The 24,196-nt window shown below is 37.6% G+C and overlaps 1 protein-coding gene and 1 pseudogene across 19 annotated transcripts in view; one reads left to right on the top strand and one right to left on the bottom strand.

Annotated features, from left to right (window-relative positions):
- TJP1 (tight junction protein 1) overlaps positions 1–24,196 on the bottom strand; it is a gene marked incomplete at its 5' end in the record, with an annotated part of 330,702 nt that overhangs the window by 65,868 nt on the left and 240,638 nt on the right. The window lies entirely within an intron of this gene.
- LOC307182637 (large ribosomal subunit protein uL23-like) lies at positions 23–1,711 on the top strand (annotated as a pseudogene). Its single transcript has one exon. The product of its transcript is annotated as a large ribosomal subunit protein uL23-like (transcript).

The following is a 24,196-nucleotide window of genomic DNA, read 5'->3' as shown; positions in this document are numbered from 1 at the left end:
AAGTAACAATTATAGTAAAATGTTATGATGTCATACTCTACAATCTAAAAAAGTTCAAATATAAAAATTACAATCCTATTACAAAATGCTCACTCACTTGTATGGAAACACATCAGAATGACCTATCCTGGTATGGGAATGCAGGCTTTAATAAATTTAATGCTGGGCATAACAGAATATCGAAAACTGTCAATTACATGAATGTTCTTTAAGAACTAAAACACATTTAAAAATTCTGAACACTGAAATCCTGAATTCATTTTTGCTTATCAGAAGGGTTCCTGAGGGAATTGGCAGTGCCCCCCAGCCCCCCAGCCGTGATCATCACAAACACTGGCAACTGATTTGCAGAATGACAGATTTAATGAGCATATAAACCGGGTGCCATTTTATATAATAGAATATCAACAGCTGTGAAAATCAACTTCCTTCACTTACCCTAAAAATCTCTACTGAAGTAATACACTATAATGTCTTATACACACTGCATACAATAGAAAGTATACATTAATCATATCAAGCATTTTTTAATTACTTATATTGTTAATTAAACAAAATCGTAATTAATTATATACTTCTAAATGAGCTGAGAATCTTTACCATGGTGACTAAGGACAGCCCAGCACAGAAACAATCAAAATACTACCAAGTTATTTAAAAATTACCTAATCTCGCTTTTTTCACGAAGATGGCGCCAAAGGTGAAGAAGGAAGCCCCTGCCCCTCCCAAAGCCGAAGCCAAAGCAAAGGCTTTGAAGGCCAAGAAAGCAGTGCTGAAAGGTGTACACAGCCACAAAAAAGAAGATCTGGACGTCACCCACCTTCCGACGGCCCAAAACACTGCGGCTCAGGAGGCAGCCCACATATCCTCGGAAGAACGCCCCTAGGAGAAACAAGCTTGACCACTATGCCATCATCAAGTTCCCCCTCACCACCGAGTCAGCCATGAAGAAAATAGAAGACAACACCACACTGGTGTTCACTGTGGATGTCAAGGCCAACAAGCATCAAATTAAACAGGCCGTGAAGAAGCTCTATGACACTGACGTGGCTAAGGTCAACACCCTGATCAGGCCTGATGGAGAGAAGAAGGCATATGTTCGACTGGCTCCTGACTATGATGCTTTGGATGTTGCCAACAAAATTGGGATCACCTAAACTGAGTCCAGCTGGCTAATTCTAAATATAGAAGTTTTCACTCTAAAAAAATAATTAAATAAAAATAAATAAAAATAAAAATTACCTAATCTCAAAGAAATCCACACCATTCCCTAGAAAGGAAATGAAGTATTCAGAGTAGTCTGAAAGAAACAGCCAATATTCTCCTAGGGCTCCAGAATCAAAAAATCAGAGGCTATGTTTTCATATAACGTTGTACTACACTATGCTCTACAATCCAAACCACCTGAGGACAAAGGTAACAACTTCCTTCCACTACTGTCCCATCCACAAAGACCACACTCACCATGGACAGGGGATACATCATGACCTCCCCTTCTACCCCAAAGTCTACTGAAATAGCCAAAGAAGAAGAAAAGAGAAAAACTCTTATTAAAAAAGAATAAACACCAGCAATTCCACGCCTAGGTATATACCAAAAAGAAATGAAAACGTGTGCAGAGATTTATACCCACACACAGCAGCATTTATTAATAGCCAAAAACTGCAAACAACCCAAATGTCTATCCACTGATGAATGGATAAATAAAATATGGTATATCCATTAAATGAATTATCTGCAATAGAAAGGAGTGAAGTACTGATACATGCTACAAAATGGGGAACACAGAAAACATGATGCTATCTAAAAGAAGCCAACCATAAAAGACCACACATATCATACCATTCCTCTTAGATGAAACGTTCAGAAAAGACCAATCTGTATGAAACAGAAAATAGACTGGTGATTGTCGACGGCCAGGGTGTGGAAAGGGATGGAGACATTGGGGAGGGATGGTTTATGACTAACATTATTTTTTTTAGGGTGACGGAATGCTTAAAAAGTGACTCTGGTGATGGTCTTACAGATCTGTGAATATACTAAAAATCACTAAATTGTACATTTAAATGGTGAATTGTATGGTATGTGAATTATACTGCAATAAAGCTAATACCCCCCAGAAAAGGTTAATGTGAAAAAACAAATAAACAGGAAAACATCTGGGTGGCAGAAGATAATGGCAACTGCCTGAATCTGTGTCTCCAAAATAATACAAAACAGATCACTACACAAAACCATAGCCTTAATATAGCTCAAAACCAGAGAATATGCAAATCTCAAAATAGCTAGAAGTAGGCCTAAAATTTCAAAAATAAAGAAATGATTAGAAAGAAAACTATTAGCACACAATTAGAAAACTTAAGAGACTACAGAACAAGTTCAAATAAATTTGAAAACTTAGATAAAACAGATAATTTTATAGGGAAATACAGATTATTGAAATTGACTCTATTAGAAATAAAGACTTAAGCAACCCCATCGCTGAAGAGGAAACAGAGATAGTTATGAGGGAATTATCCCACAAAAAACACCAGGCACAGATGATTTCACAGGGAATTCTACCAAAACATCAATATCCAGATAGCCTCAATGCTCCATAAATTGTTCCAGAGCATCCTAAAATGAAGGAAAGCTTCTAACTCTTTTCAAGAAGCAATTATAATATTGATATCTAAATCTGATCATGACTATCCATGATAAAGACAGGGCTTCCCTGGTGGCACAGTGGTTAAGAACCCACCTGCCAATGCAGGGGACACGGGTTCGAGCCCTGGTCTGGGAAGATCTCACATGCCACGGAGCAACTAAGCCCGTGCACCACAACTACTGAGCCTGTGCTCTAGAGCCCACACACCATAACTACTGAAGACCGCACGCCTAGAGCCCATGCTCCGCAACAAGAGAAGCCACCGCAATGAGAAGCCCAAGCACCGCAACAAGAGTAGCCCCTGCTTACTGCAACTAGAGAAAGCCCACAAGCAGCAACAAAGACCCATCACAGCCAAAAATTTAAAAAAACAAATTAATTAATTTTAAAAAGACAGAGCCCCCCTCCAAATACTAAAGCCTAACATCATTTATAAAGGCCAACACCATACAAATATTCCATGACAAGGTGATTTATTTCCAAGACTGTTGTATTAGGAAAGCCACTATATCGGAGACCCTATTAATAAACGTAGAGAAAAAAATTCAGAGACTATATCCATAGACCCTGGAAAGGCCTTTGACAAAATCCAACATTCACGACCAAGGGAAAGAAAAATTCAAGAAAATACTTTCAATCTGTTTTAATATTTCATTTTATGTTAAAGTACATGAAGAACCTTACCCACACACATAGTTGAAAAGGAGAAGAGTGATTTTAGTAAACCTTTTAGATGATTATGGATACTCCTGTTTGATTTTATATCGGTAGGTGATAGTTTCTTAATGGGTGGCTACAATGTGCAACCTAAAACCGTATCAGTGGACTTTTTGTACTTACTCTGTTACATGAATACCCATCCACTGGCCTATTTTGCACTTTGAATGGATTATTTTATCCAATGTGATTTTATAATACATTTCTTGGTCATTTGGAAAATATTTAGGTAAATCTTTCAAATGATGACACATTTCACTATACAATATTTTTTTTTCTTTTTTTTTTTTTATTCTATACAATATTTTTTAAAAATCATACTTTAAGTAGTGAAAAGTACTGAGCTCATCTCATGGTGGCAGATAAATGTTTTCCAAATTTTAATTTCTGTTTTAAAATTCAATTTTCTTCATTGGCAACAACTATTATCAGAGTTGTTTTCCTTGAAGCAACAGGTACTCATCACTTGAGAAAAATGTTTGTCAAATATTCCAGTCTGGATAACCATTCCTTCAAGTGAAAGTGGTGTTACACACACAAATACACAGCTGGTTGAGCTTCCAATTCAAACAATCATGCAAGTACTTCAGTATAAAGCAGAAATACCTTATGCATATTTCCCATTTCAATATACAGATTATTTGTTAAATGTCTATTCAAAAGCTGACATGTGGTAAAATTAGTAATTTTTACTGCTTTGAGTTATTCTGCAGCAAAACTGGGATTGTTCTTATAAACTCTGAGTAAGTCCAGGAACTATTATTAGGATGGTTTGGGGCTATGAGGCCAGTTTTACCTCATACCACTGCTTTTGTACCTTCACTACAACTATCAACACAGTGAAAAAGACAAATAACATTTCTGTGCTGTTATGAAAATAGTTCGTCCTAAGCATAAAAAGACTTCAGAGGTCTTTTGGGGTCCTCAGCCCATACATTGATATTAAAAACCACTGAAAAAAGAACAAAACAAAAAAAAACCCAAAACAAACAAAAAACCCAACGAAGCAATTTACAAAAGATATGAAATGTTAAAACTCATAAGAAACGCAAATTAAAACCACACAACAACACATTTTGTTGAGGCGGCTGTAGAAAAATAGGCACCACTGCTAATGGGCATGCAAACTGCTACAATTCTTTAGGAGAGGAATTTGGCAATCCTAACAAAATTACAAAAGCATTTATGTATGTATGTATGTATGCATTTACTTATTTGTATTTTTGGCTGCGTCTTAGTTGTGGCACGCGGGCTCCAGAGCGTGGGCTCTGTTGTTGTGGCACACGGGCTCTCTAGTTGTGGCACAGGGGCTCAAGCAGTTGCGGCACAGCCTGTGGGATCTTAGTTCCCCGACTAGGGATCAAACCCAACCCATGTCCCGTGCGTTGGAAGGTGGCTACTTAACCAATGGGCCACCAGGGAAGTCCTCAAAAGCACTTTACCTTTCAACAGAGTGAACCAGTTTCTAGCAATGTACACTGAAGATTACATATACAGCTCCAAAAATAAGAAAATACATATGTACATAGTTATTTACTGCAGATTGTAACTGCAAATACTGGAAAAAACCTAAAACACCCAAGGGTTACCTCCAAGGCAGTTTGGGGAGGGGTGTGTTATTCTCTGGCTCTTTTTCCATCCTTGGAGGAGGCTAGCACTAATCTTTTATTCTGTATACTTTTAAACTGTGCATTTATATCTTGCTTGATAATTCTTTTATTTAAAAATTAAAAACATAATACAAAAATATTAAAGAGGGCTTCCCTGGTGGCGCAGTGGTTGGGAGTCTGCCTGCCGATGCAGGGGACACGGGTTCGTGCCCCGGTCCGGGAGGATCCCACGTGCCGTGGAGCGGCTGGGCCCGTGAGCCATGGCCGCTGAGCCTGCGCGTCCGGAGCCTGGGCTCCACGGCGGGAGAGGCCACAACAGTGAGAGGCCCGCGTACCGCAAAAAAAAAAAAAAAATATTAAAGAAATGCCAAAAACATAAGGACCTTTCAATAAGGAAGGCGGAGGTGAGTAGATACTTCCTAAGATTTGCTTGTGAACAAGTAAGTACAGTCTTGGCTGCATGAGCCAGGCATCAAACCCAGGCAGAACATACTGCTTCCATGCAGTGCCAGCACTCTGTGGGGCATGTCATCCTGCTGGATCAGCACTGGCTGCAGTTCATTTAATGACTACCCAGGAAGTCTGTGATTCCCAACCCTGTCTACAGATGAAAATCATTTGGGATCAGTCTCAAAACTGCTTGATGATTTCCAAACCCCCCACCCCACAACCATTAAATAAAACTGGAGGAGGGCAGATGGCAGGCGTTTAAAAAAAAAAAATCTCCTAAGTGATTCTAATGGGCAGCCAGGGCTGAGAACCCTAGCCTTAAAAGCTTTGTGAATTTAAGACCAGGGTGATCATCAAAAACTATAAAAGGTTCGACTATCTCACACTTTCCCTTCCCTCTTAGGGAAGGTTTCTCTCCAAAACCTTTTTAGGCTTAGATCTCCACACGGTCCTATTTTTGGCCTTTTCAACAGATTTCTTACCTCCACTGAACTACAATTTACCCTCCATCGTGTTCAAAGGATTATTATTCTAAAACAAACCCAATTCTGTCATTCCATTGCCCAGAGGTCCAAGTTCCTTAACATGCAATATCCTGAAATGCAACGCCAACTTGCTTCCCAGCACCCCAGTCTTTACCCTAAACACACTTAACTACTGACCCCTGCTTAACCATGCCATGCATCATCAAGTTCCAAGCTTTCACATTTCTTCTCTGCCTAGGACTCCTTTAACATCACACCCTTCAACATCCAGGTTCAACGACACCTCCTTCATAAAACCAACCTAGCTTTTCACAGGCACCAGTGGCCCATCCTGTAGGCTCTCCGGCCACATAGACACACTTCAGCTACTTAACACACAGCACTGTAAATAGCCTGGGTATCAGAGGTTCGTTTGGGAGGGGTTTACATATTCTTCTACATATCCCACCTGAGTACAACCCTGCAAGGGCCTAACACAAAGTGGCTCATCAATGTTAGGGCACTAAAACAAGTATCTAGCTAATTATTCAATTTAATTTTAACTCAATTTCCCTTTATAGAGTTGTCTTTTAAAACTCACACTAATTTGAGCACTAAAACCTCATTAGCAGCCAGAGTAGTAGCGTGGATTTGGAATTTCTTGAATTTCCAAATAAAAACAAGCAGGGCAACTATACAGCAAACCAAAAACCGTATATACAGCAAAAAAAAAAAAAAAAACCCACAGGCAACCAATGTACCCTCCTGAGGAAGCAGATAGGGATGAGCAACACCTATGAGACTTGTGTGTTCCCAAAACCTACTTGGAAAGAAAGCCACAAGGCATCTGACACACCTTAGACCTGAAGAACCTCCCAAATAACTAACAGGTATTTACTGGGAAGAACGGCAAGGCAATTTTAGAACAACAGCTGAAACTGGGAGGGATTTTGCCTCTCCAGTTGTCAGTGAGAGCAAGGAGCCTGCAGTAGGGCGTGAATGGGCTACAGCAGTGTAACCCCTAGGAATTCTCAACACAGACCTGCCAGTGGATTCAGACTAGAGAGGGACAGAACAGCAAAAGATGAAAGGGTACAAAAGGCATGAGCCTAGGAAATGTCAGAAAGCAGCAGTTATGTTTCTTTAGTGCATGCACACATACAAGAAAACTAAGCCAATTTCTAGAAGCTCAAGAAAGGTAATTTCCCATAAAATTGAGCAAAAAAGGGATTATGATCAAATCCCTTAGAAAATTACTATAGAACACAATGAGTAGCAGAATATCCCTACGGAAAATGAAAGCATGCCAAAAAGAGTACTCAAAAAAAGAAAAATAAAGGATCAAAACTGTTACTATTATAAAACAAGTGAAAAGGCATTACAAAAATACACAGGACATGAAAGAATATAAATAAGAATTTTAGACAATCACAGAAAGATAGACAAAATGAAAAGGCAGAGGACTTTGTACCAGATGAAGGAACAAGATAAAACACCATAAAAACAACTAAATGAAGTGGAGATAGGCAACCTTCCAGAAAAAGAATTCAGAATAATGACAGTGAAGATGATCCAGAACCTCAGAAAAAGACTGGTGGCAAAGATCGAGAAGATGCAAGAAATGTCTGACAAAGACCTAGAAGAATTAAAGAACAAACACCTGGAAGAATTAAAGAACAGAGATGAACAATACAATAACTGAAGTGAAAAAAAAAAGAAAGCTGGAGTAGCAATACTCATATCAGATAAAACAGACTTTAAAATAAAGAATGTTACAAGAAACAAGAAGAGACACTACATAATGATCAAGGGATCAATCCAAGAAGAAGATATAACAATTAAAAATATATATGCACCCAACATAGGAGCACCTCAATACATAAGGCAACTGCTAACAGCTATAAAAGAGGAAATCGACAGTAACACAATAATAGTGGGGGACTTTAAGACCTCACACCAATGGACAGATCATCCAAAATGAAAATAAATAAGGAAACAGAAGCTTTAAATGACACAGTAGACCAAATAGATTTAATTGATATTTATAGGATATTCCATCCAAAAACAGCAGATTACACTTTCTTCTCAAGTGCGCACGGAACATTCTCCAGGATAGATCACATCTTGGATCAAAAATCAAGTCTCAGTAAATTTAAGAAAACTGAAATCATATCAAGCATCTTTTCTGACCACAACACTATGAGATTAGAAAAGAATTGCAAGGGAAAAAAAACATAAAAAACACAAACACATGGAGGCTAAACAATATGTTATTAAATAACAAAGAGATCACTGAAGAAATCAAAGAGAAAATCAAAAAATACCTCGAGACAAATGACAATGAAAACACGACAATCCACAACCTATGGGATGCAGCAAAAGCAGTTCTAAGAGGGAAGTTTATAGCTATACAAGCCTACCTCAAGAAACAAGAAACATCTCAAATAAACAACCTAACCCTACACTTAAAGGAACTAGAGAAAGAAAAACAAACAAAACCAAAAGTTACCAGAAGGAAAGAAATCATAAAGATCAGATCAGAAATAAATGAAATAGAAACAAAGAAAACAAGAGCAAAGATCAATAAAACTAAAAGCTGGTTCTTTGAGAAGATAAACAAAATTGATAACCGTTTAGCCAGACTCATCAAGAGGGAGAGGACTCAAATCAATAAAATTAGAAATGAAAAAGGAAAAGTTACAACAGATTCTGCAGAAATACAAAGCATCCCAAGAGAGTACTACAAGCAACTCTATGCCAATAAAATGGACAACCTGGAAGAAATAGACAAATTCTTAGAAAGGTATAACCTTCCAAGACTGAACCAGGACGAAATAGAAAATATGAACAGACCAATCACAAGTAATGAAATTGAAACCGTGATTAAAAATCTTCCAACAAACAAAAGTCCAGGACCAGACGTCTTCACAGATGAATTCTATCAAACATTTAGAGAAGAGCTAACACCCATTCTTCTCAAACTCTTCCAAAAAATTGCAGAGGAAGGAACACTCCCAAACTCATTCTATGAGGCCACCATCACCCTTATACCAAAACCAGACAAAGATACCACAAAAAAAGAAAATTATAGACAAATATCACTGATGAATATAGACGCAAAACTTCTCAACAAAATACTAGCAAACAGGATCATATACCATGATCAAGGTGGATTTATCCCAGGGATGCAAGGATTCTTCAATATATGCAAATCAATCAATGTGATACACCGTATGAACAAACTGAAGAATAAAAACCATATGATCATCTCAATAGATGCAGAGAAAGCTTCTGACAAAATTCAACACCCATTTATGATAAAAACACTCCAAAAAGTGGGTATAGAGGGAACTTACCTCAACATAATAAAGGCCATATACGACAAACTCACAGCAAACATCATTCTCAATGGTGAAAAACTGAAATCATTTCCTCTAGATCAGGAACAAGACAAGGATGTCCACTCTCGCCACTATTATTCAACAGTTTTGGAAGTCTTACCCATGGCAATCAGAGAAGAAAAAGAAAGAAAAGCAATACAAATTGGAAAAGAAGAAGTAAAACTGTCACTGTTTGCAGATGACATGATACTATACATAGAGAATCCTAAAGATGCCACCAGAAAACTACTAGAGCTAATCAATGAATTTGGTAAAGTTGCAGGATACAAAATTAATGTACAGAAATCTCTTGCATTTCTATACACTAACAACAAAAGATTAGAAAGAGAAATTAAGGAAACAATCCCATTCACCATTGCAACAAAAAGAATAAAATACCTAGGAATAAACCTACCTAAGGAGGTAAAATACCTGTACTCAGAAAACTGTAACACACTGATGAAAGAAATCAAAGATGACACAAACAGATGGAGAGATATACCATGTTCTTGGACTGGAAGAATCAATATTGTGAAAATGACTATACTACCCAAAGCAATCCACAGATTCAATGCAATCCCTATCAAATTACCAGTGGCATTTTTTACAGAACTAGAACAAAAAATCTTAAAATTTGTATGTAGACACAAAAGACCCCGAAGAGCCAAAGCAGTCTTGAGGAAAAAAATCAGAGCTGGAGGAATCAGACTCCCTGACTTCAGACTATACTACAAAGCTACAGTAATCAAGACAATATGGGGGCTTCCCTGGTGGCACAGTGGTTAAGAATCCACCTGCCATTGCAGGGGACACGGGTTCGAGCCCTGGTCCAGGAAGATCCCACATGCTAAGAAGCAACTAAGCCGATGCGCGCCACAACTACAGAGCCTGCGCTCTAGAGCCCGCGAGCCACAGCTACTGAGCCCGCACACCTCGAGCCCATGCTCCACAACAAGAGAAGCCACCGCAACGAGAAGCCCATGCACTGCAACGAAGAGTGGCCCCCACTCGCCACAACTAGAGAAAGTCCTCACGCAGCAATGAAGACCCAACGCAGCCATAAATAATTAAATTAAATAAAAATTAAAAAAAAATACAATATGGTACTGGCAAAAAAACAGAAATATAGATCAGTGGAACAGGATAAAAGCCCAGAGATAAACCCATGCACCTATGGTCAACTAATCTATGACAAAGGAGGCAAGGATATACAATGGAGAAAAGACAGCCTCTTCAATAAGTGGTGCTGGGAAAACTGGACAGTTACATGTAAAAGAATGAAATTAGGACACTCCCTAACACCATATACAAAAATAAACTAAAAATGGATTAGAGACCTAAATGTAAGACTGGACACTATAAAACTCTTAGAGGAAAACATAGAAAGAACTCTCTTTGACATAAATCACAGCAAGATCTTTTTTGATCCACCTCCTAGAGTAACAGAAATAAAAACAAAAATAAACAAATGGGACCTAATGAAACTTCAAAGCTTTTGCAAAGCAAAGGAAACTACAAACAAGATGAAAAGACAACCCTCAGAATGGGAGAAAATATTTGCAAACGAATCAATGGACAAAGGATTAATCTCCAAAATATATAAACAGCTAATGAAGCTCAATATTAAAAAAACAAACAACCCAATCAAGAAATGGGGAGAAGACCTAAATAGACATTTCTCCAAAGAAGACATACAGATGGCCAAGAAGCATGTGAAAAGCTGCTCAACATCACTAATTATTAAGAAATGCAAGTCTAAACTACAATGAGGTATCACCTCACACCAGTTAGAACGGGCATCATAAGAAAATCTACAAACAACAAATGCTGGAGAGGGTGTGGAGAACAGGGAACCCTCTTGCACTGTTGGTGGGAATGTAAATTGATACAGCCACTATGGAGAACAGTATGGACATTCCTTAAAAAGCTAAAATAGAATTACCGTATGACCCAGCCATCCCACTACTGGGCATATACCCAGAGAAAACCAAAATTCAAAAAGACACATGCACCCCAATGTTCACTGCAGCACTATTTACAATAGCCAGGTCATGGAAACAACCTAAATGCCCATTAACAGACGAATGGATAAAGAAGATGTGGTACATATAGACAATGGAATATTACTCAGCCATAAAAAGGAATGAAATTGGGTCATTTGTAGAGACGTGGATGGATCTAGAGACTGTCATACAGAGTGAAGTAAGTCAGAAAGAGAAAAACAAATATCGTATATTAACGCATATATGTGGAATCTAATAAAATGGTACAGATAAACTGGTTTGCAGGGCAGAAATAGAGACACAGATGTAGAGAACAAACATATGGACAGCAAGGGGGGAAAGTGGTGGTGGTGGTGGTGGGATGAATTGGGAGATTGGGATTGACATGTATACACTAATATGTATAAACAGATAACTAATAACCTGATGTATAAAAAATAAAACTCAAAAACTCAAAAAATGAAAAAAAAAGAATTTTAAGAATTCAGAAATGAGGCTGACAGAATTCAAGAGTTAATTAGAAATTTTAAAAAGCCATTTTAGACAGGAACACAAATAAACATAATACCATGAAAGAAACAGAAAGTAAAAAAGATAAATCTTTTATAAAACAAAAAAGAAATGTTTCAGGAGATTTTTTAAAAAGGATTTGAGAGAAAATTACAAATAATGAAGACAGGCAAGAGATACAACATACGGATAGTAGGAATACCTGAAGACTAAATTGAAGTAGGAGGAAAAAAACAGTAAAACTAAAATTAAATAAAGAACTTTCCTGATATATGTATTTTATATATCCTTCCATATATTTATATATATAATTGAAACTGTATACTGAAAGGACACAAATCACTGTAGATACCTGAGAATATCAATTCAGAGGAAATGCCAAAATATATTCAAATAAAATGAGTAGATTTTAAGGCAGAAGATTCTTTGGCATCTAGGCAAAAAGAGCTATAATTTTAAAAGAAATATAAATTAGATTATCATCACACTTGGGTAGCAACACATTATGCCAAAAATAACATCGTTAAGATACTTAAGGGAAACAATGAGCCATGGATTTTATATCCAGTAAAGCTAATCTTCAAGTATAAAAGGGCACAGAAAAGCTAATAAACATATAAGAAAAACACAGGGAACACTGTTTTTCATGATCCTTTCCTAATAGAAAATAACTTTCTGACAATCAAAATGACAAGAGGCACATGGAAAGGACTGGTGATAAGCATTAAATATACACCTACTTACAGCATTAAATATACACCTACTTACAGGATTAAATGTGGATTAAAGGGAGAAAGGTTAAATTATATAATAGCTATATGGTCTACACAGAGTAAAACCATTTCTTTAAATGGGGAGAGGAACAGGATAGAATAGAGGAATAGTTAAAAAATTTTAACACTGTTTCCAGTAATCAAAATTGACAGTAGTAGAATTATTATTATTGAGGTAATCGTATGCTCTGTACTGGATTTACAAAAGACTAACATGGTGCTTTTCAGAGGGATTTTCAAAAGAAATGGAAAATAATCCATTTTTCTCATATATCTTTACCATAAGAAAATTGTAGGTGTGTCAAAATATAGTTGATTTTTATGTTTACATGAGAAAATGTCCAAGATAATGGTTTTTTTTTTTTTTTTTTAAGATAATGGTTTTTATTATGGTGATGGGAGAAGTAGTTTAAAGCAGTATAATATGATCTCATTGACCTGTATGTGCACACACACACATGATTATAGCTTTTGGATGGAATTAAATGCCTCAAAGAATTTTACTTTCATCATATTTTGTCCTTTCGACATCACAGGCAGCCATAAGCAACAATAATATGTATTTCTACCTGTGCCTGGTAGTGAAACTGAGTTTATGATAAACAAGAGGCCTGGAATCTGTTCAGTTATTTGCCCAGTTTCACTGGACACTAGCCATGCCCATTCCTTTACATTTCATTGTAACTGCTTTTGCACTGAGTACTTGCAACAGGGAACATATGGTTAACAAAGCTGAAACTATTTACTATCTGACCTTTTACAGAAAAGGTTTGCCCACTTATCTGTTATAGTATTTCTTGATTCCTTAAAAGATTTTTTACAAAAGGAAAAAAATTCCTGAAGGTTGACTGTTGATTCATTTGCAGAAATATAACTGCATAATATGAATAACCTCTCCTCCAAAGATTTTTCTGTTTCCTTCAAATATGCCCAATTCTCTAGTTAAAGATTCTCCCCGCTGCCTTTTTTTCTCCTGTTTTTCATGCCAAATTTCTACAACCAACTAACTTAATTCTAACTTTTCTCACCTTATACAGTTTTACTCCTATAGTTTTTGTAGTTTGACTCCTCTCCCCTTCTTCTCCCAATCTACCCTCAACATTCTATGGAAACTGTTCTAGTCATGTGTTTTCACAGTGAACACGGCGATCAAAATTTTTTTAAATGAATGGATCCAATTTTTTCAAATGGTTCCTCGGCAATCATTTGTTCAACTTCCTTTCTACAAATGAACTCAGAAGGCCTGGAATCCTATGTGCCACTCCACTACCTGCCAACTAGACCTTATGTAGGACTTCTCTGTGGACTTGGTCAGAGAGATTAGGATTTTATCACCTCTGGTAACATTTTAATTCTATGAGGTCCCAAGAGATCTGAAAGGCCTGTTCAAAATCAGTTAGTGGTAAGCCCAAACTAGTTCAGAAGTCACAAGACCCCTACAGTTTTTCCACTGTACCTTGGTAGTTCTCAAAATGTTGTTTAAATGTCTACGACTGTTAGACTGGTTCTTTTTTACCTCTGCGTCCTTCATCAGCCCGTTGGTTACTCGCTCTTGTGGCTCTGTTTCCAAAATTATAGCTTTCATTTCTAATTCTTATTCCACTTTCCTATTCCCAGCTTCTTAAAGGACACCTCCAATTGCCCTTCTCCAAACTGTCATTTTCGCCAAAAAACTGACCTCACCACCAATGTTCTAAACTTAAAAAAAACAAACAGAAAAAAAAACAGACAAAAAGCCAAAATTCTGGCTCCTTCCTTAACAAGGTCACTTTTTATTAATTTTATTACATATATATGTAGTTTATGTGGTAGAATTACGAGTTCTGAATTTCAGATATTATATTCCATAAGTATTTCTAATATTTAAAATTAAATTTTACATGTAAGTGAAAAGAGCATTATATGATGAGTCCAGAGACCTGCGTTCAAGATGTACCTCTTTGGGACATTTCACTAGACCTTTCTGAGACTCAGTTTATTCCATGTGGTTATTAACCCCTATTTCACAGAGAATTAAATAAAATAAAGGATTTGAAACATTCATAATACACTCTATAAATGTACACAATGGCCTTCAACCAGATAAAACAAGCCTAGCTTTGCTTACACGCTTACCTTCTACCCACCATACACTTGCCTGGAGCTACAAAACAGATATGTAGGATTCCCCTTCCCTGGCCCCTTTTCTTAGAATAGCTTTATTGACATGTAAATTACCTATCGTAAATTCACTCTTCAAAATGTACAATTCTATGTTTTTTGTGTGTTCAGAGTTGTGCAACCATCATCACAATCAACTGCATAAAATTTTCATCACCCTGAAATGAAATTCCCTACCCTTTAGCCATCATCCCTGAATTCCCGCATCCTAAAAACCACTAATCTTTCTGTCTATTCACCAGTTCTGACCATTTCATATAAATGGAATTATACAATAATGGTCCTTTGTGACTGCCTTCTTCGAGTTAGGGTAACGTTTTCAAGGTTCATCCATGTCACGGCATGTATCAGTACTTCATTTCTTTTCACTGTTGAACAATATTCCATTATATGGATATACCACATTTTGCTTATTCATCATTCATCAGTTAATGGGCATGTGGGTTCTTTACACTTTCAGGCTATCATGAGTCATGCTGCTATGAACAACCATGTTTAATAAGTTATTATGTCGGTATTTGTCTCCACTTCTCTTGGGTATATGCCTACGAGTGGAACTGCTGGGCCATGTAGTAATTCTACATATGTTTACCTTTTGAGAAATACCTTACTTAGTTTACCACAGTTGGCTCCACCAGCCAACATCCACATCCTCATCAACACCTATTATTGCCTGCTTTTGTGATTACAGCCATTCTAGAGGGCGTGACAGGGTATCTCACTGTCGTTTTTGACATATATTTCCCTGATGGTCAGTACTGTTGAGCATCTTTTCATACGTTTATTAAACAGTTCTGTATCATCTTTGGAGAAATGTTTTTCAAATCTTCAGTCCATTTAAAAAACTGAATTATTTGCTTTTTTACTACTAAATTTCTATATTCTGGATACAAGTCCCTTATCAGATATGTAACTTGCAAATACTTTCTCATTCTGTGGGTTATCCTTTCACTTTCTTGTTGAGAGTTTCTTGGTTTCCTTTGAAACACAAAAGTTTTAAATTTTGATGTGGTCCAATTTTACCTGTTTTCTCTTCTGTTGCTTTTATTTTCAAGATTGTATCTAAGAAACCATTGCCCAACCCAAGGTCATAAAGATTTATTCCTGTGTTTTCTTCTAAAAGTTTTACAGTTTTAGCACTTACATTTAGGTCTATGATCCATCTTAGGTTAATTTTTGTTCCTGGTGTGAAGTAGGAGTCAAAATTCATTACTTTCCACGCTGTTGACCAGTTGTCCCAGTACCATCGGTTAAGACTACTCTTTCCCTCACTGCATTGTCTTGGCACCCTTGTTCCAAGTTTACTTCCTATTGAATCCCCTCCCTATTTGAAACACTTAGCTGCTTGCCCTTAGATGATCTCTTAACTAGATTCCTTGCTTTCAACATACTTTCACCATTTGATTTTTTTTTTTTTTAGTTTTAGGTGTACAACATATTGTTTAGTATAGTTGATTTATAATACAATATTAGTTTCAGGTATACAACATAGTGATACAAGTTTTTATACATTATACTCCTTTTATAGTTACTATAAAATATTGGTTATATTCCCCTGTCCTATATAATATATCCCTGTAGCTTATTTATTTTATAAATAGTAGTTTGTATCTCTTAACCCCCTACCCCTATCCTGAACCTCCCCCCTTCCCTCTCCCTACTGGTAACTACTAGTTTGTTCTCTATATCTGTGAGTCTGTTTCTTTTTTGTTATATTCACTAGTTTATTTTTTTAGATTCTGCATATCCATGATAACATACATTGCCTTTTTCTCTCTAATAAGCATAATACCCTCTAGGTCCACCCATGTTGCTGCAAATGACCTTATTTTATTCTTCTATATGGCTGAGTAATATTCCATTATATATATATGTACCACATCTTCTTCTTTTTTTTTTTTTAACATCTTTATTGGGGTATAATTGCTTTACAATGGTGTGTTAGTCTCTGCTTTATAACAAAATGAATCAGTTATACATATACATATGTTCCCATATCTCTTCCCTCTTGCGTCTCCCTCCCTCCCACCCTCCCTATCCCACCCCTCCAGGCTGTCACAAAGCACCGAGCCAATATCCCTGTGCCATGCGGCTGCTTCCCACTAGCTATCTACCTTACTACGTTTGTTAGTGTGTATATGTCCATGACTCTCTCTCGCCCCCTCACAGCTCACCCCTCCCCCTCCCCATAACCTCAAGTCCGTTCTCTAGGAGGTCTGCGTCTTTATTCCTGCCTTACCCCTAGGTTCTTCATGACATTTACCACATCTTCTTCATCCATTCATCTGTTGATCAACACTTAGGTTGCTTTCATATCTTGGTTATTGTAAATAATGCTGCTATGAACACTGGGGTGCATGTATCTTTACAAATTAGTGTTTTTGTTTTCTTCGAATATATACCCAGAAGTGGAACTGCTTGATCATATGGCAGTTCTATTTTTAGTTTTTTGAGGAACCTCCATACTCTTTTCCATAGTGCCTGCCCTAATTTACATTCTCACCAGTGTACTAGGGTTCCCAAATTTCTCCACATCCTCACCAACACTTGTTATTTGTAGACTTTTTGATGATAGCCATTCTGAGGGGTCCAAGGAGTCCTGGGGCTGGTGTCACACGGTGGGTGGGGATGGGGCCCAGGGGATCCCGGGGCTGATGCCCACCCACCAGTGAGTGAAGCCAGGTTCTAGGGCTAGTATTGGCCAACTGGTGGGCAAAGGCAGGTCCTGGGGTCTCTGGCTGCAGAGCCCAGGAGTCCCAGAGCTGGTGTGGAACCACTGGTGAATGGGGCTGAGGCCCAGGGGGTGCTGGGACTGGTGCATGCCCACTGGTGTGTGAAGCTGGCCCCAGGGCTAGTGCCAACTCACAAGTGGGTGAAGCCAGGTCCTAGGGTGTCTGACTGCAGGGCCCTGTGGGTCCTGGTGCTGATGAGCTAGAGGGAGGGTTCCACAATGACTCTTGCCAGCACCAGTGTCCATGTGGTAGAATGAGCTCCCCTAATGTCTGCTGCCAATGTCTACGTTCCTCGGGTGCACTCCAGTTGTCTCCTGCCTCTCTAGGAGGCTCTCCAAGATCAGATGATGGGTCTGATACAGGTTCCTTTCAAATTACTGCTTCTGCCTTGGGTCCCAGAGGATGTGAAATTTTATGTGCACCCTTTAAGAGTGGAGTGTCTATTTCTCATAGTCCTCAGGGTCTTCAGAAAGTGAGCCCTGCTGGCCTTCAAAGCCAAACATTCTGGGGACACGTCTTCCCGGTGCAGGACCCCTGGGCTGGGGAGCCTGATGTGGGGCTCAGACCCCTCACTCCTTGGGGAGAACCTCTGCAATTGTAATTATCCTCCCATTTGTGGGTCACCTACCTGGGGGTATGGGTCTTGACCATGACTCCACCCGTCCTACCCATCTCACTGTGGTTCCTTCTTACTATCTTTAGCTGTAGATCTTTATGCCTCCAGTCTTGCTCATCAATAATTGCTCCGTAAACAGTTGTTAATTTTGGTGTACCCGTGAAAAGAGGTGAGCTCAGGGTCTTCCTACTCTGCCATCTTGGCCAAGCCTCTAACTTCTCTCAACCCTTTAATTCTTTAATACAGAAATATTCACTTAATCTTTCATGTAATTTTTTTCAGAAAATAGAAAAATAGAGATGACCAACTCATTCCTGAGTATTCATTTCTCAAAGAATTATAAAAATATGTGCATTTTCTAAGGGAGAACATCTGAAACTAAAGAAAGTTGTGGGTATGTAATGGGTGGGAGGGGTGGAACACAAGACCCTCTGGATGCAACTACCATCTCAAGCTGCAGACCTGCACTTGCCAATACTACAGCCACTATACACACAACTACTGAGCACTTAAAATGTGGCTAGTCTTACCTGAAAGGTGTTGAAATTACAAGATGTACATCAGTTTTTTAAGACTCAGTATGGGGAAAAAAAGCAAAGTATGGTATACCAATTTTTAAATATTACATGTTGAAAATGACAACATTTTGGATATACTGAGTTAAATGAGATCTATCATAAAATTCACCCATATTTTACGTTTTTCAATGTGAAGACTAGGAAAATTTTAATTACATTGTGGTTTGCATTATATTGCTACTAGACAATGCTGCTATTTGATCTCCTAAGACTTTGTTGAATAGATTGGCCTCCTGTGAAAATAAGTTTTACTGGGCATAACTAAGTACACTAAGCCCTTATCTGGCAAGACACAATATCTGTAACTCCAGGTTATTGCCAAAAGCATATAGTCTCAAATTATCTCGGTCACTTACTACTATTCCAAAAGCTCATTTGGCTCACCTCAAGGAGAATAACTTTCTCTCATTCCTTTGTCAGCGTTTCTTAAAAATGTGATGCCAGAGGACATGGCCCTCCATTTCAAACATGCATTTTTAAACATACATATTACGGGTCCCATCCCAGACCAAATGAATCAGAATCTCTGGTAGTTGGGCATGATCCAGTTGATTCCTCTTTACAATAAACCTTGAGAGCTACTACTCTAGATCAGCCGTCAGCAAACTATGGCCTGCAGGCTAAATCCAGCTAGCTGCCCATTGTTGTAAATAAAGTTTTACTGGAATATAGCCACACCCATTTGTTAACCTACTCTCTACAGCTGCTTCTGCAATACAGCTACAGAGTTGAGAAGTTGTGACAGAGATTTATGGCCCGCAAGGCCTGAAGTATTTATTTATCATCTGGTTCTTTACAGCAAAAGTTTGCTGACAGTGCTCTAGACAGTCTAAATTTTATTCTGTAACAACTCAGAATACCAAAGGAAAGATACCTGAAAGTATAGTTCTGCAGCCTCGGAAAATGAAGTCAACTGAATTATGCTTTGGCATAAGTTTCTGGGCTTACAATGACAGGTCTATTTTTAAAAACCTTCAAAAACGATTCCTGGAGGGATGGTTGTTGAGGACTTCCATTCTGTCATAGTCCCTCTCTGATGAGGCCCAGAGGCAACACAGCTCTGTGTTTCCAGCACAATAGTTAACATGTTTGAAAACCAAAGAATTATGAACTATATACTCATCTTTTCTCCATGTATCTTTTGATGACATTTTTCTGGGCTAGTACCCCCCTCCCTCAGGGCAAAAGAAAACCGAAGCACAAGAAGAGCCCAGCTACAGAGTGGAGTTTACACTGACCTTCTTTCTAGACAGGAGTTCCAGACTTGCCTGAGTATTACAACTACCATGATGAGTTGGTGTGACACTTTTAACACATTCAAAAAATCAGATTCTGTTTTCTCAACATTCAGAATCTTTTCCTACTTTGCCTAAGTTCTGTAGTAAATAACCTAACATTTCCCCACAACTGACAAAACCAGGTAAAACTGTAGAAAGGAGAAACGTACTTTAGCTAATTTAAGTGTCTTATTTTATTTTCCTTATTTAAAAACTAAGAAGGTATTAGGAAAAAACAAATGTAATGTGATACGGTCAAATTACACCTATGGTCCCAAATGATCTAGCTTCTACCTTAAGAAATCATAAAAAGAAGAGCAACTTAAACCCAATGTAAGCAGAAGAAACATTAAAATAAGAGCAGAAATCAGTGAAATACAAAGCAGAAAATAAAAAATATCAATGAAAAGAAAAGCTGGTATTTTGAAAAGGTCAATAAAATTGTTAAACCTCGGGCTTCCCTGGTGGCACAGTGATTGAGAGTCCGCCTGCCGATGCAGAGGACACGGGTTCGTGCCCCAGTCCGGGAAGATCCCACATGCCGCGGAGCGACTAGGCCCGTGAGCCATGGCCGCTGAGCCTGCGCGTCCGGAGCCTGTGCTCCGCAACAGGAGAGGCCACAACACTGAGAGGCCCACGTACCGCAAAAAAGAAAAAAATTGTTAAACCTCTAGCCAGGTTGACCAAGAAATAAGAGAAGACACAAATTACCAATATTATAAATGAAAATGGGCCACCATTACAGATCCTAAAATATTAAGATAAGAGAATGACATGAACAATTTTATGTCTATAAATTTGACAACTTAGATAAAAGGAACTAATACTTTGAAAGATACAAACTACCAAAGTTACCAAATAAATCTCCAAAAGCTAACAAAGAAAAAATACATAACCTGAATAGTCCTATATAAAATTAAAGAAAATAAATTTATAGTTAAAAGCTTTCTCACAAAGAAAACTCCAGAACCAGATGGCTACACTGGTGAATTCTACCAAACATTTAAGGGAGAAATACCTTCAGTTGTACACAAACTCTACCACAGAACACAATAGGGAAGAATACTTCCCAGCTGCTTGTTTTGAGACTGGTAGCTTTCCTTACTCCAAAACCAATAAAAACACAAGGAAAAAGTACTAACCAATATTCCTCATGAACACAGAAACAAATATCTTCATAATACATTAGCAAATCAATCCGGCAATATATAAAATGAATAATACATCACAACTAGGTAGAATTTATCTTGGGAATGAAAGGCTCTTCAACATCCAAAAAGCAAGAAACTGACCACACCAACAGACTAAAAAGAAAACTCGTATGATAACCTCAATCAATACTTACCAAAAAAGCACTGGCAAAATCCAACATCTATTCATGATTTAAAAAAAAAAAAAAAAGCCTCTTAGCAAAGTTAAGTATAAAAGGGAACTTCCTCAACCTAGTAAATAGCAAAACAGAAATACAAGGGAACTTCCTTAACCTCATAAAGGGCATCTACAAAAACCTTACTGCTAACATCATACATAATAGTGAAAGAATGCTTTCATTTAAAATTTGGAATAAGGCAAGGATGCCTGCTTACTGTCCCTATTCAACAACATCCTGGAAGTCCTAGCAAGTACAATAAGGCAAAAAAAAGAAATGAACAGCATATAGATCAAAAACGAAGAAATAAAACTGCCTCTCTTCACAGATGAGATGACTGCATAGAAAAAGGCCAAAGAATCTACCAAAGGAGTTCCTAGAAAACTTAAAGTTCACTATTTAAAAAAAAACAAAAATCAATTGTATTTCTACATATTAATAGACAATCAAAAACTGAAATTTAAAAAAATACCGTTTACAATGGCATGAGGAAACATAAAAAATATACTTGAGTAGAAATCTAACAAAACGTGTAGAATCTGTATGCCGAAAACTACAAAACCGTAATGAAGAGATACATCACATTCAGTTTGGAATACTCAATACCGTTAAAGTGTCAATTCTCCCCAAATTAATCTGTAGATTCAATGCAAACCCAATGAAAAATCCTGGCAGATTTTTTTTAATTTGACAAACTTATTCTAAAGTTTATATACAGAGACAAAGGAACTAGTCAAAATAATTAAAAATAATAATAGTAAGTTTGGAGGATTCACACTATCTGATTTCCAACTTAATATAAAGCTACAATAATCAAGGCAGAAGTAACTGGCAAAGGACAGACACACCGATCAATAGAAGAGACTAGGGAAAGGCCGACACACATATGGTCACTGATTTTTGACAAAGGGAGAAAGCAATTAAATGAAGAAAGGATAACCTTTTCATAAATGGTTGTTCAAAAAATTGGACATCCGTATTAAAAAAAATCCCCTAAAAAGAAATCTTAATACATACAAATTTTAATTAAAACAAAACAAACACAAAACAAAACCTTCCAGAAGAAAACAACAGGAAAGATATTTGGGACCTTAGGTTTGGCAGACTTCTCAGATACAAAACCAAAAGCAAAATCAATAAAAGCAAAAACGACTTTATCAAAATTTGAAACTTATACTCTGCAAAAGACACTGTTAAGAGAAGGAAAAAGGCAAGCCACAGACTGGGAAAAATATTTGCAAAACAATACCTATTAAAGAACCTGTATCCAGAAGATATTCAAGACTCTCAAAACTCAGTAACAACTTCTGTGCAACAAGGGACACAATTAACAGAGTACAAAGGTAATCCATGGAATGGGAAAAAAAACATTTATGAGTCATATTATCTGATAAGGGGTTAATGACCAAAATATATAAAAACTCCTACAATTCAACAGATAAAACCCAATTTAAAAATGGACAAAGGAACTGGACAGATGGCAAATTTTGTTATGTGTATTTTACCACAGTTTAAAAAAACAGTAAGTATAAAAATTAATAAACAGAAACCTCAATTAAAATAGAGTTGGGGGCTTCCCTGGTGGCGCAGTGGTTGAGTCCGCCTGCCGATGTGGGGGACGCAGGTTCGTGTCCCAGTCCGGGAGGATCCCACATGCCGTGGAGCGGCTGGGCCCGTCAGCCACGGCCCCTGAGCCTGCGCGTCCGGAGCCTGTGCTCCGCAACCGCAAAAAAAAGAAAAGTGAGGCCCGCGAACTGCAAAAAAAAAAGAAAAGTGAAGAAAAAAAAAAATAGAGTTGGGAGGCCAGAAGAGGGAGCACTCATGCACTGTGCTGTTAGCAGAGCCTAGCAAGAAGAAAGACTTCCTCTTCTTGCCTGCCAAGAACTCAGCCAATGACAGACTGTCACAATTCAGCCAATGAAAAACCACTACACTCTGGACTCTCAATTCCTCCAATGGACTCTGTTTACTACAGCCCTCCCAACTTCCTTTTCCCCTCTATAAAAGAGTTCTATTTTTGCTGGGGTCTTGCACTGTGTCTTGCAGTAGCTGCAGACTCTGAATTGCAATTCTTTGTTGATCCCAAGTAAACCCATTTTTAAGGTCAATATAAGAAAACAAAAAACCTAATTAAAAATGGGTAAAAGATTTGGACACATTTTACCAAAGAAAATAATGGATGACAAATAAGCGCATAAACAGATATTCAAAATCATTAGTCTTTAGAGAACTACAAACTAAGAACAATTCCATTCCTAGGAATTTACCCAAGAGAAATGAAAAGCTATGTTCATTCAAAAACCTGTACACTAGAGATTTATTCACAATCACCAAAAACTGGAAACCACCCCAGGGTACCAAGACTGGAGAATGAATAAGCAAATTATTCTACATTCATACAACGGAATACTATTCAGCCATAAGAACTACTGATATAAGTACATCACGGAGAAATCTCAAGTGCATTAGGCTAAGTGTAAGAAACCAGTTTCAAAAGGCTATGTATTGTATGAGTTCACCTACATGAGAGAAAAAGCAGGCATATAGGAACAGAAAACACATCAGTGGTTACTCAGTGCTCAGGGTAAGCGGACGGGGTTGACTACAAATGGCAGAAGGGAAAATTTCAGGGCGATGGAATTGTTCTATATTGTCTGTAGTGGTGGTTATATGACTTACATGACTAAATGCGTTTGTCAAACTCAGAACTGTACACTAAGGATGAATCTTACTGTGTGTAAATTATACCAATAAAAATAATAAAGGTATTAAGAAAATAAATGTAATGTGGTAAAACACCAAATTATTCTATAAAAACCAGCCAATTAAACATGTATAAGGTACGATGGCATATGTTTAATCTGATTTAAATATGCTATCAGCACATTTCAAATAAATTCAAGCCATACC

Source organism: Stenella coeruleoalba, assembly GCF_951394435.1.
Source record: "Stenella coeruleoalba genome assembly, chromosome: 2".
In the NCBI taxonomy this organism is placed as follows: domain Eukaryota; kingdom Metazoa; phylum Chordata; class Mammalia; order Artiodactyla; family Delphinidae; genus Stenella; species Stenella coeruleoalba.
Note: the sequence above shows the minus strand (reverse complement) of the source record. Positions and strands in the feature narration are given on the sequence as shown.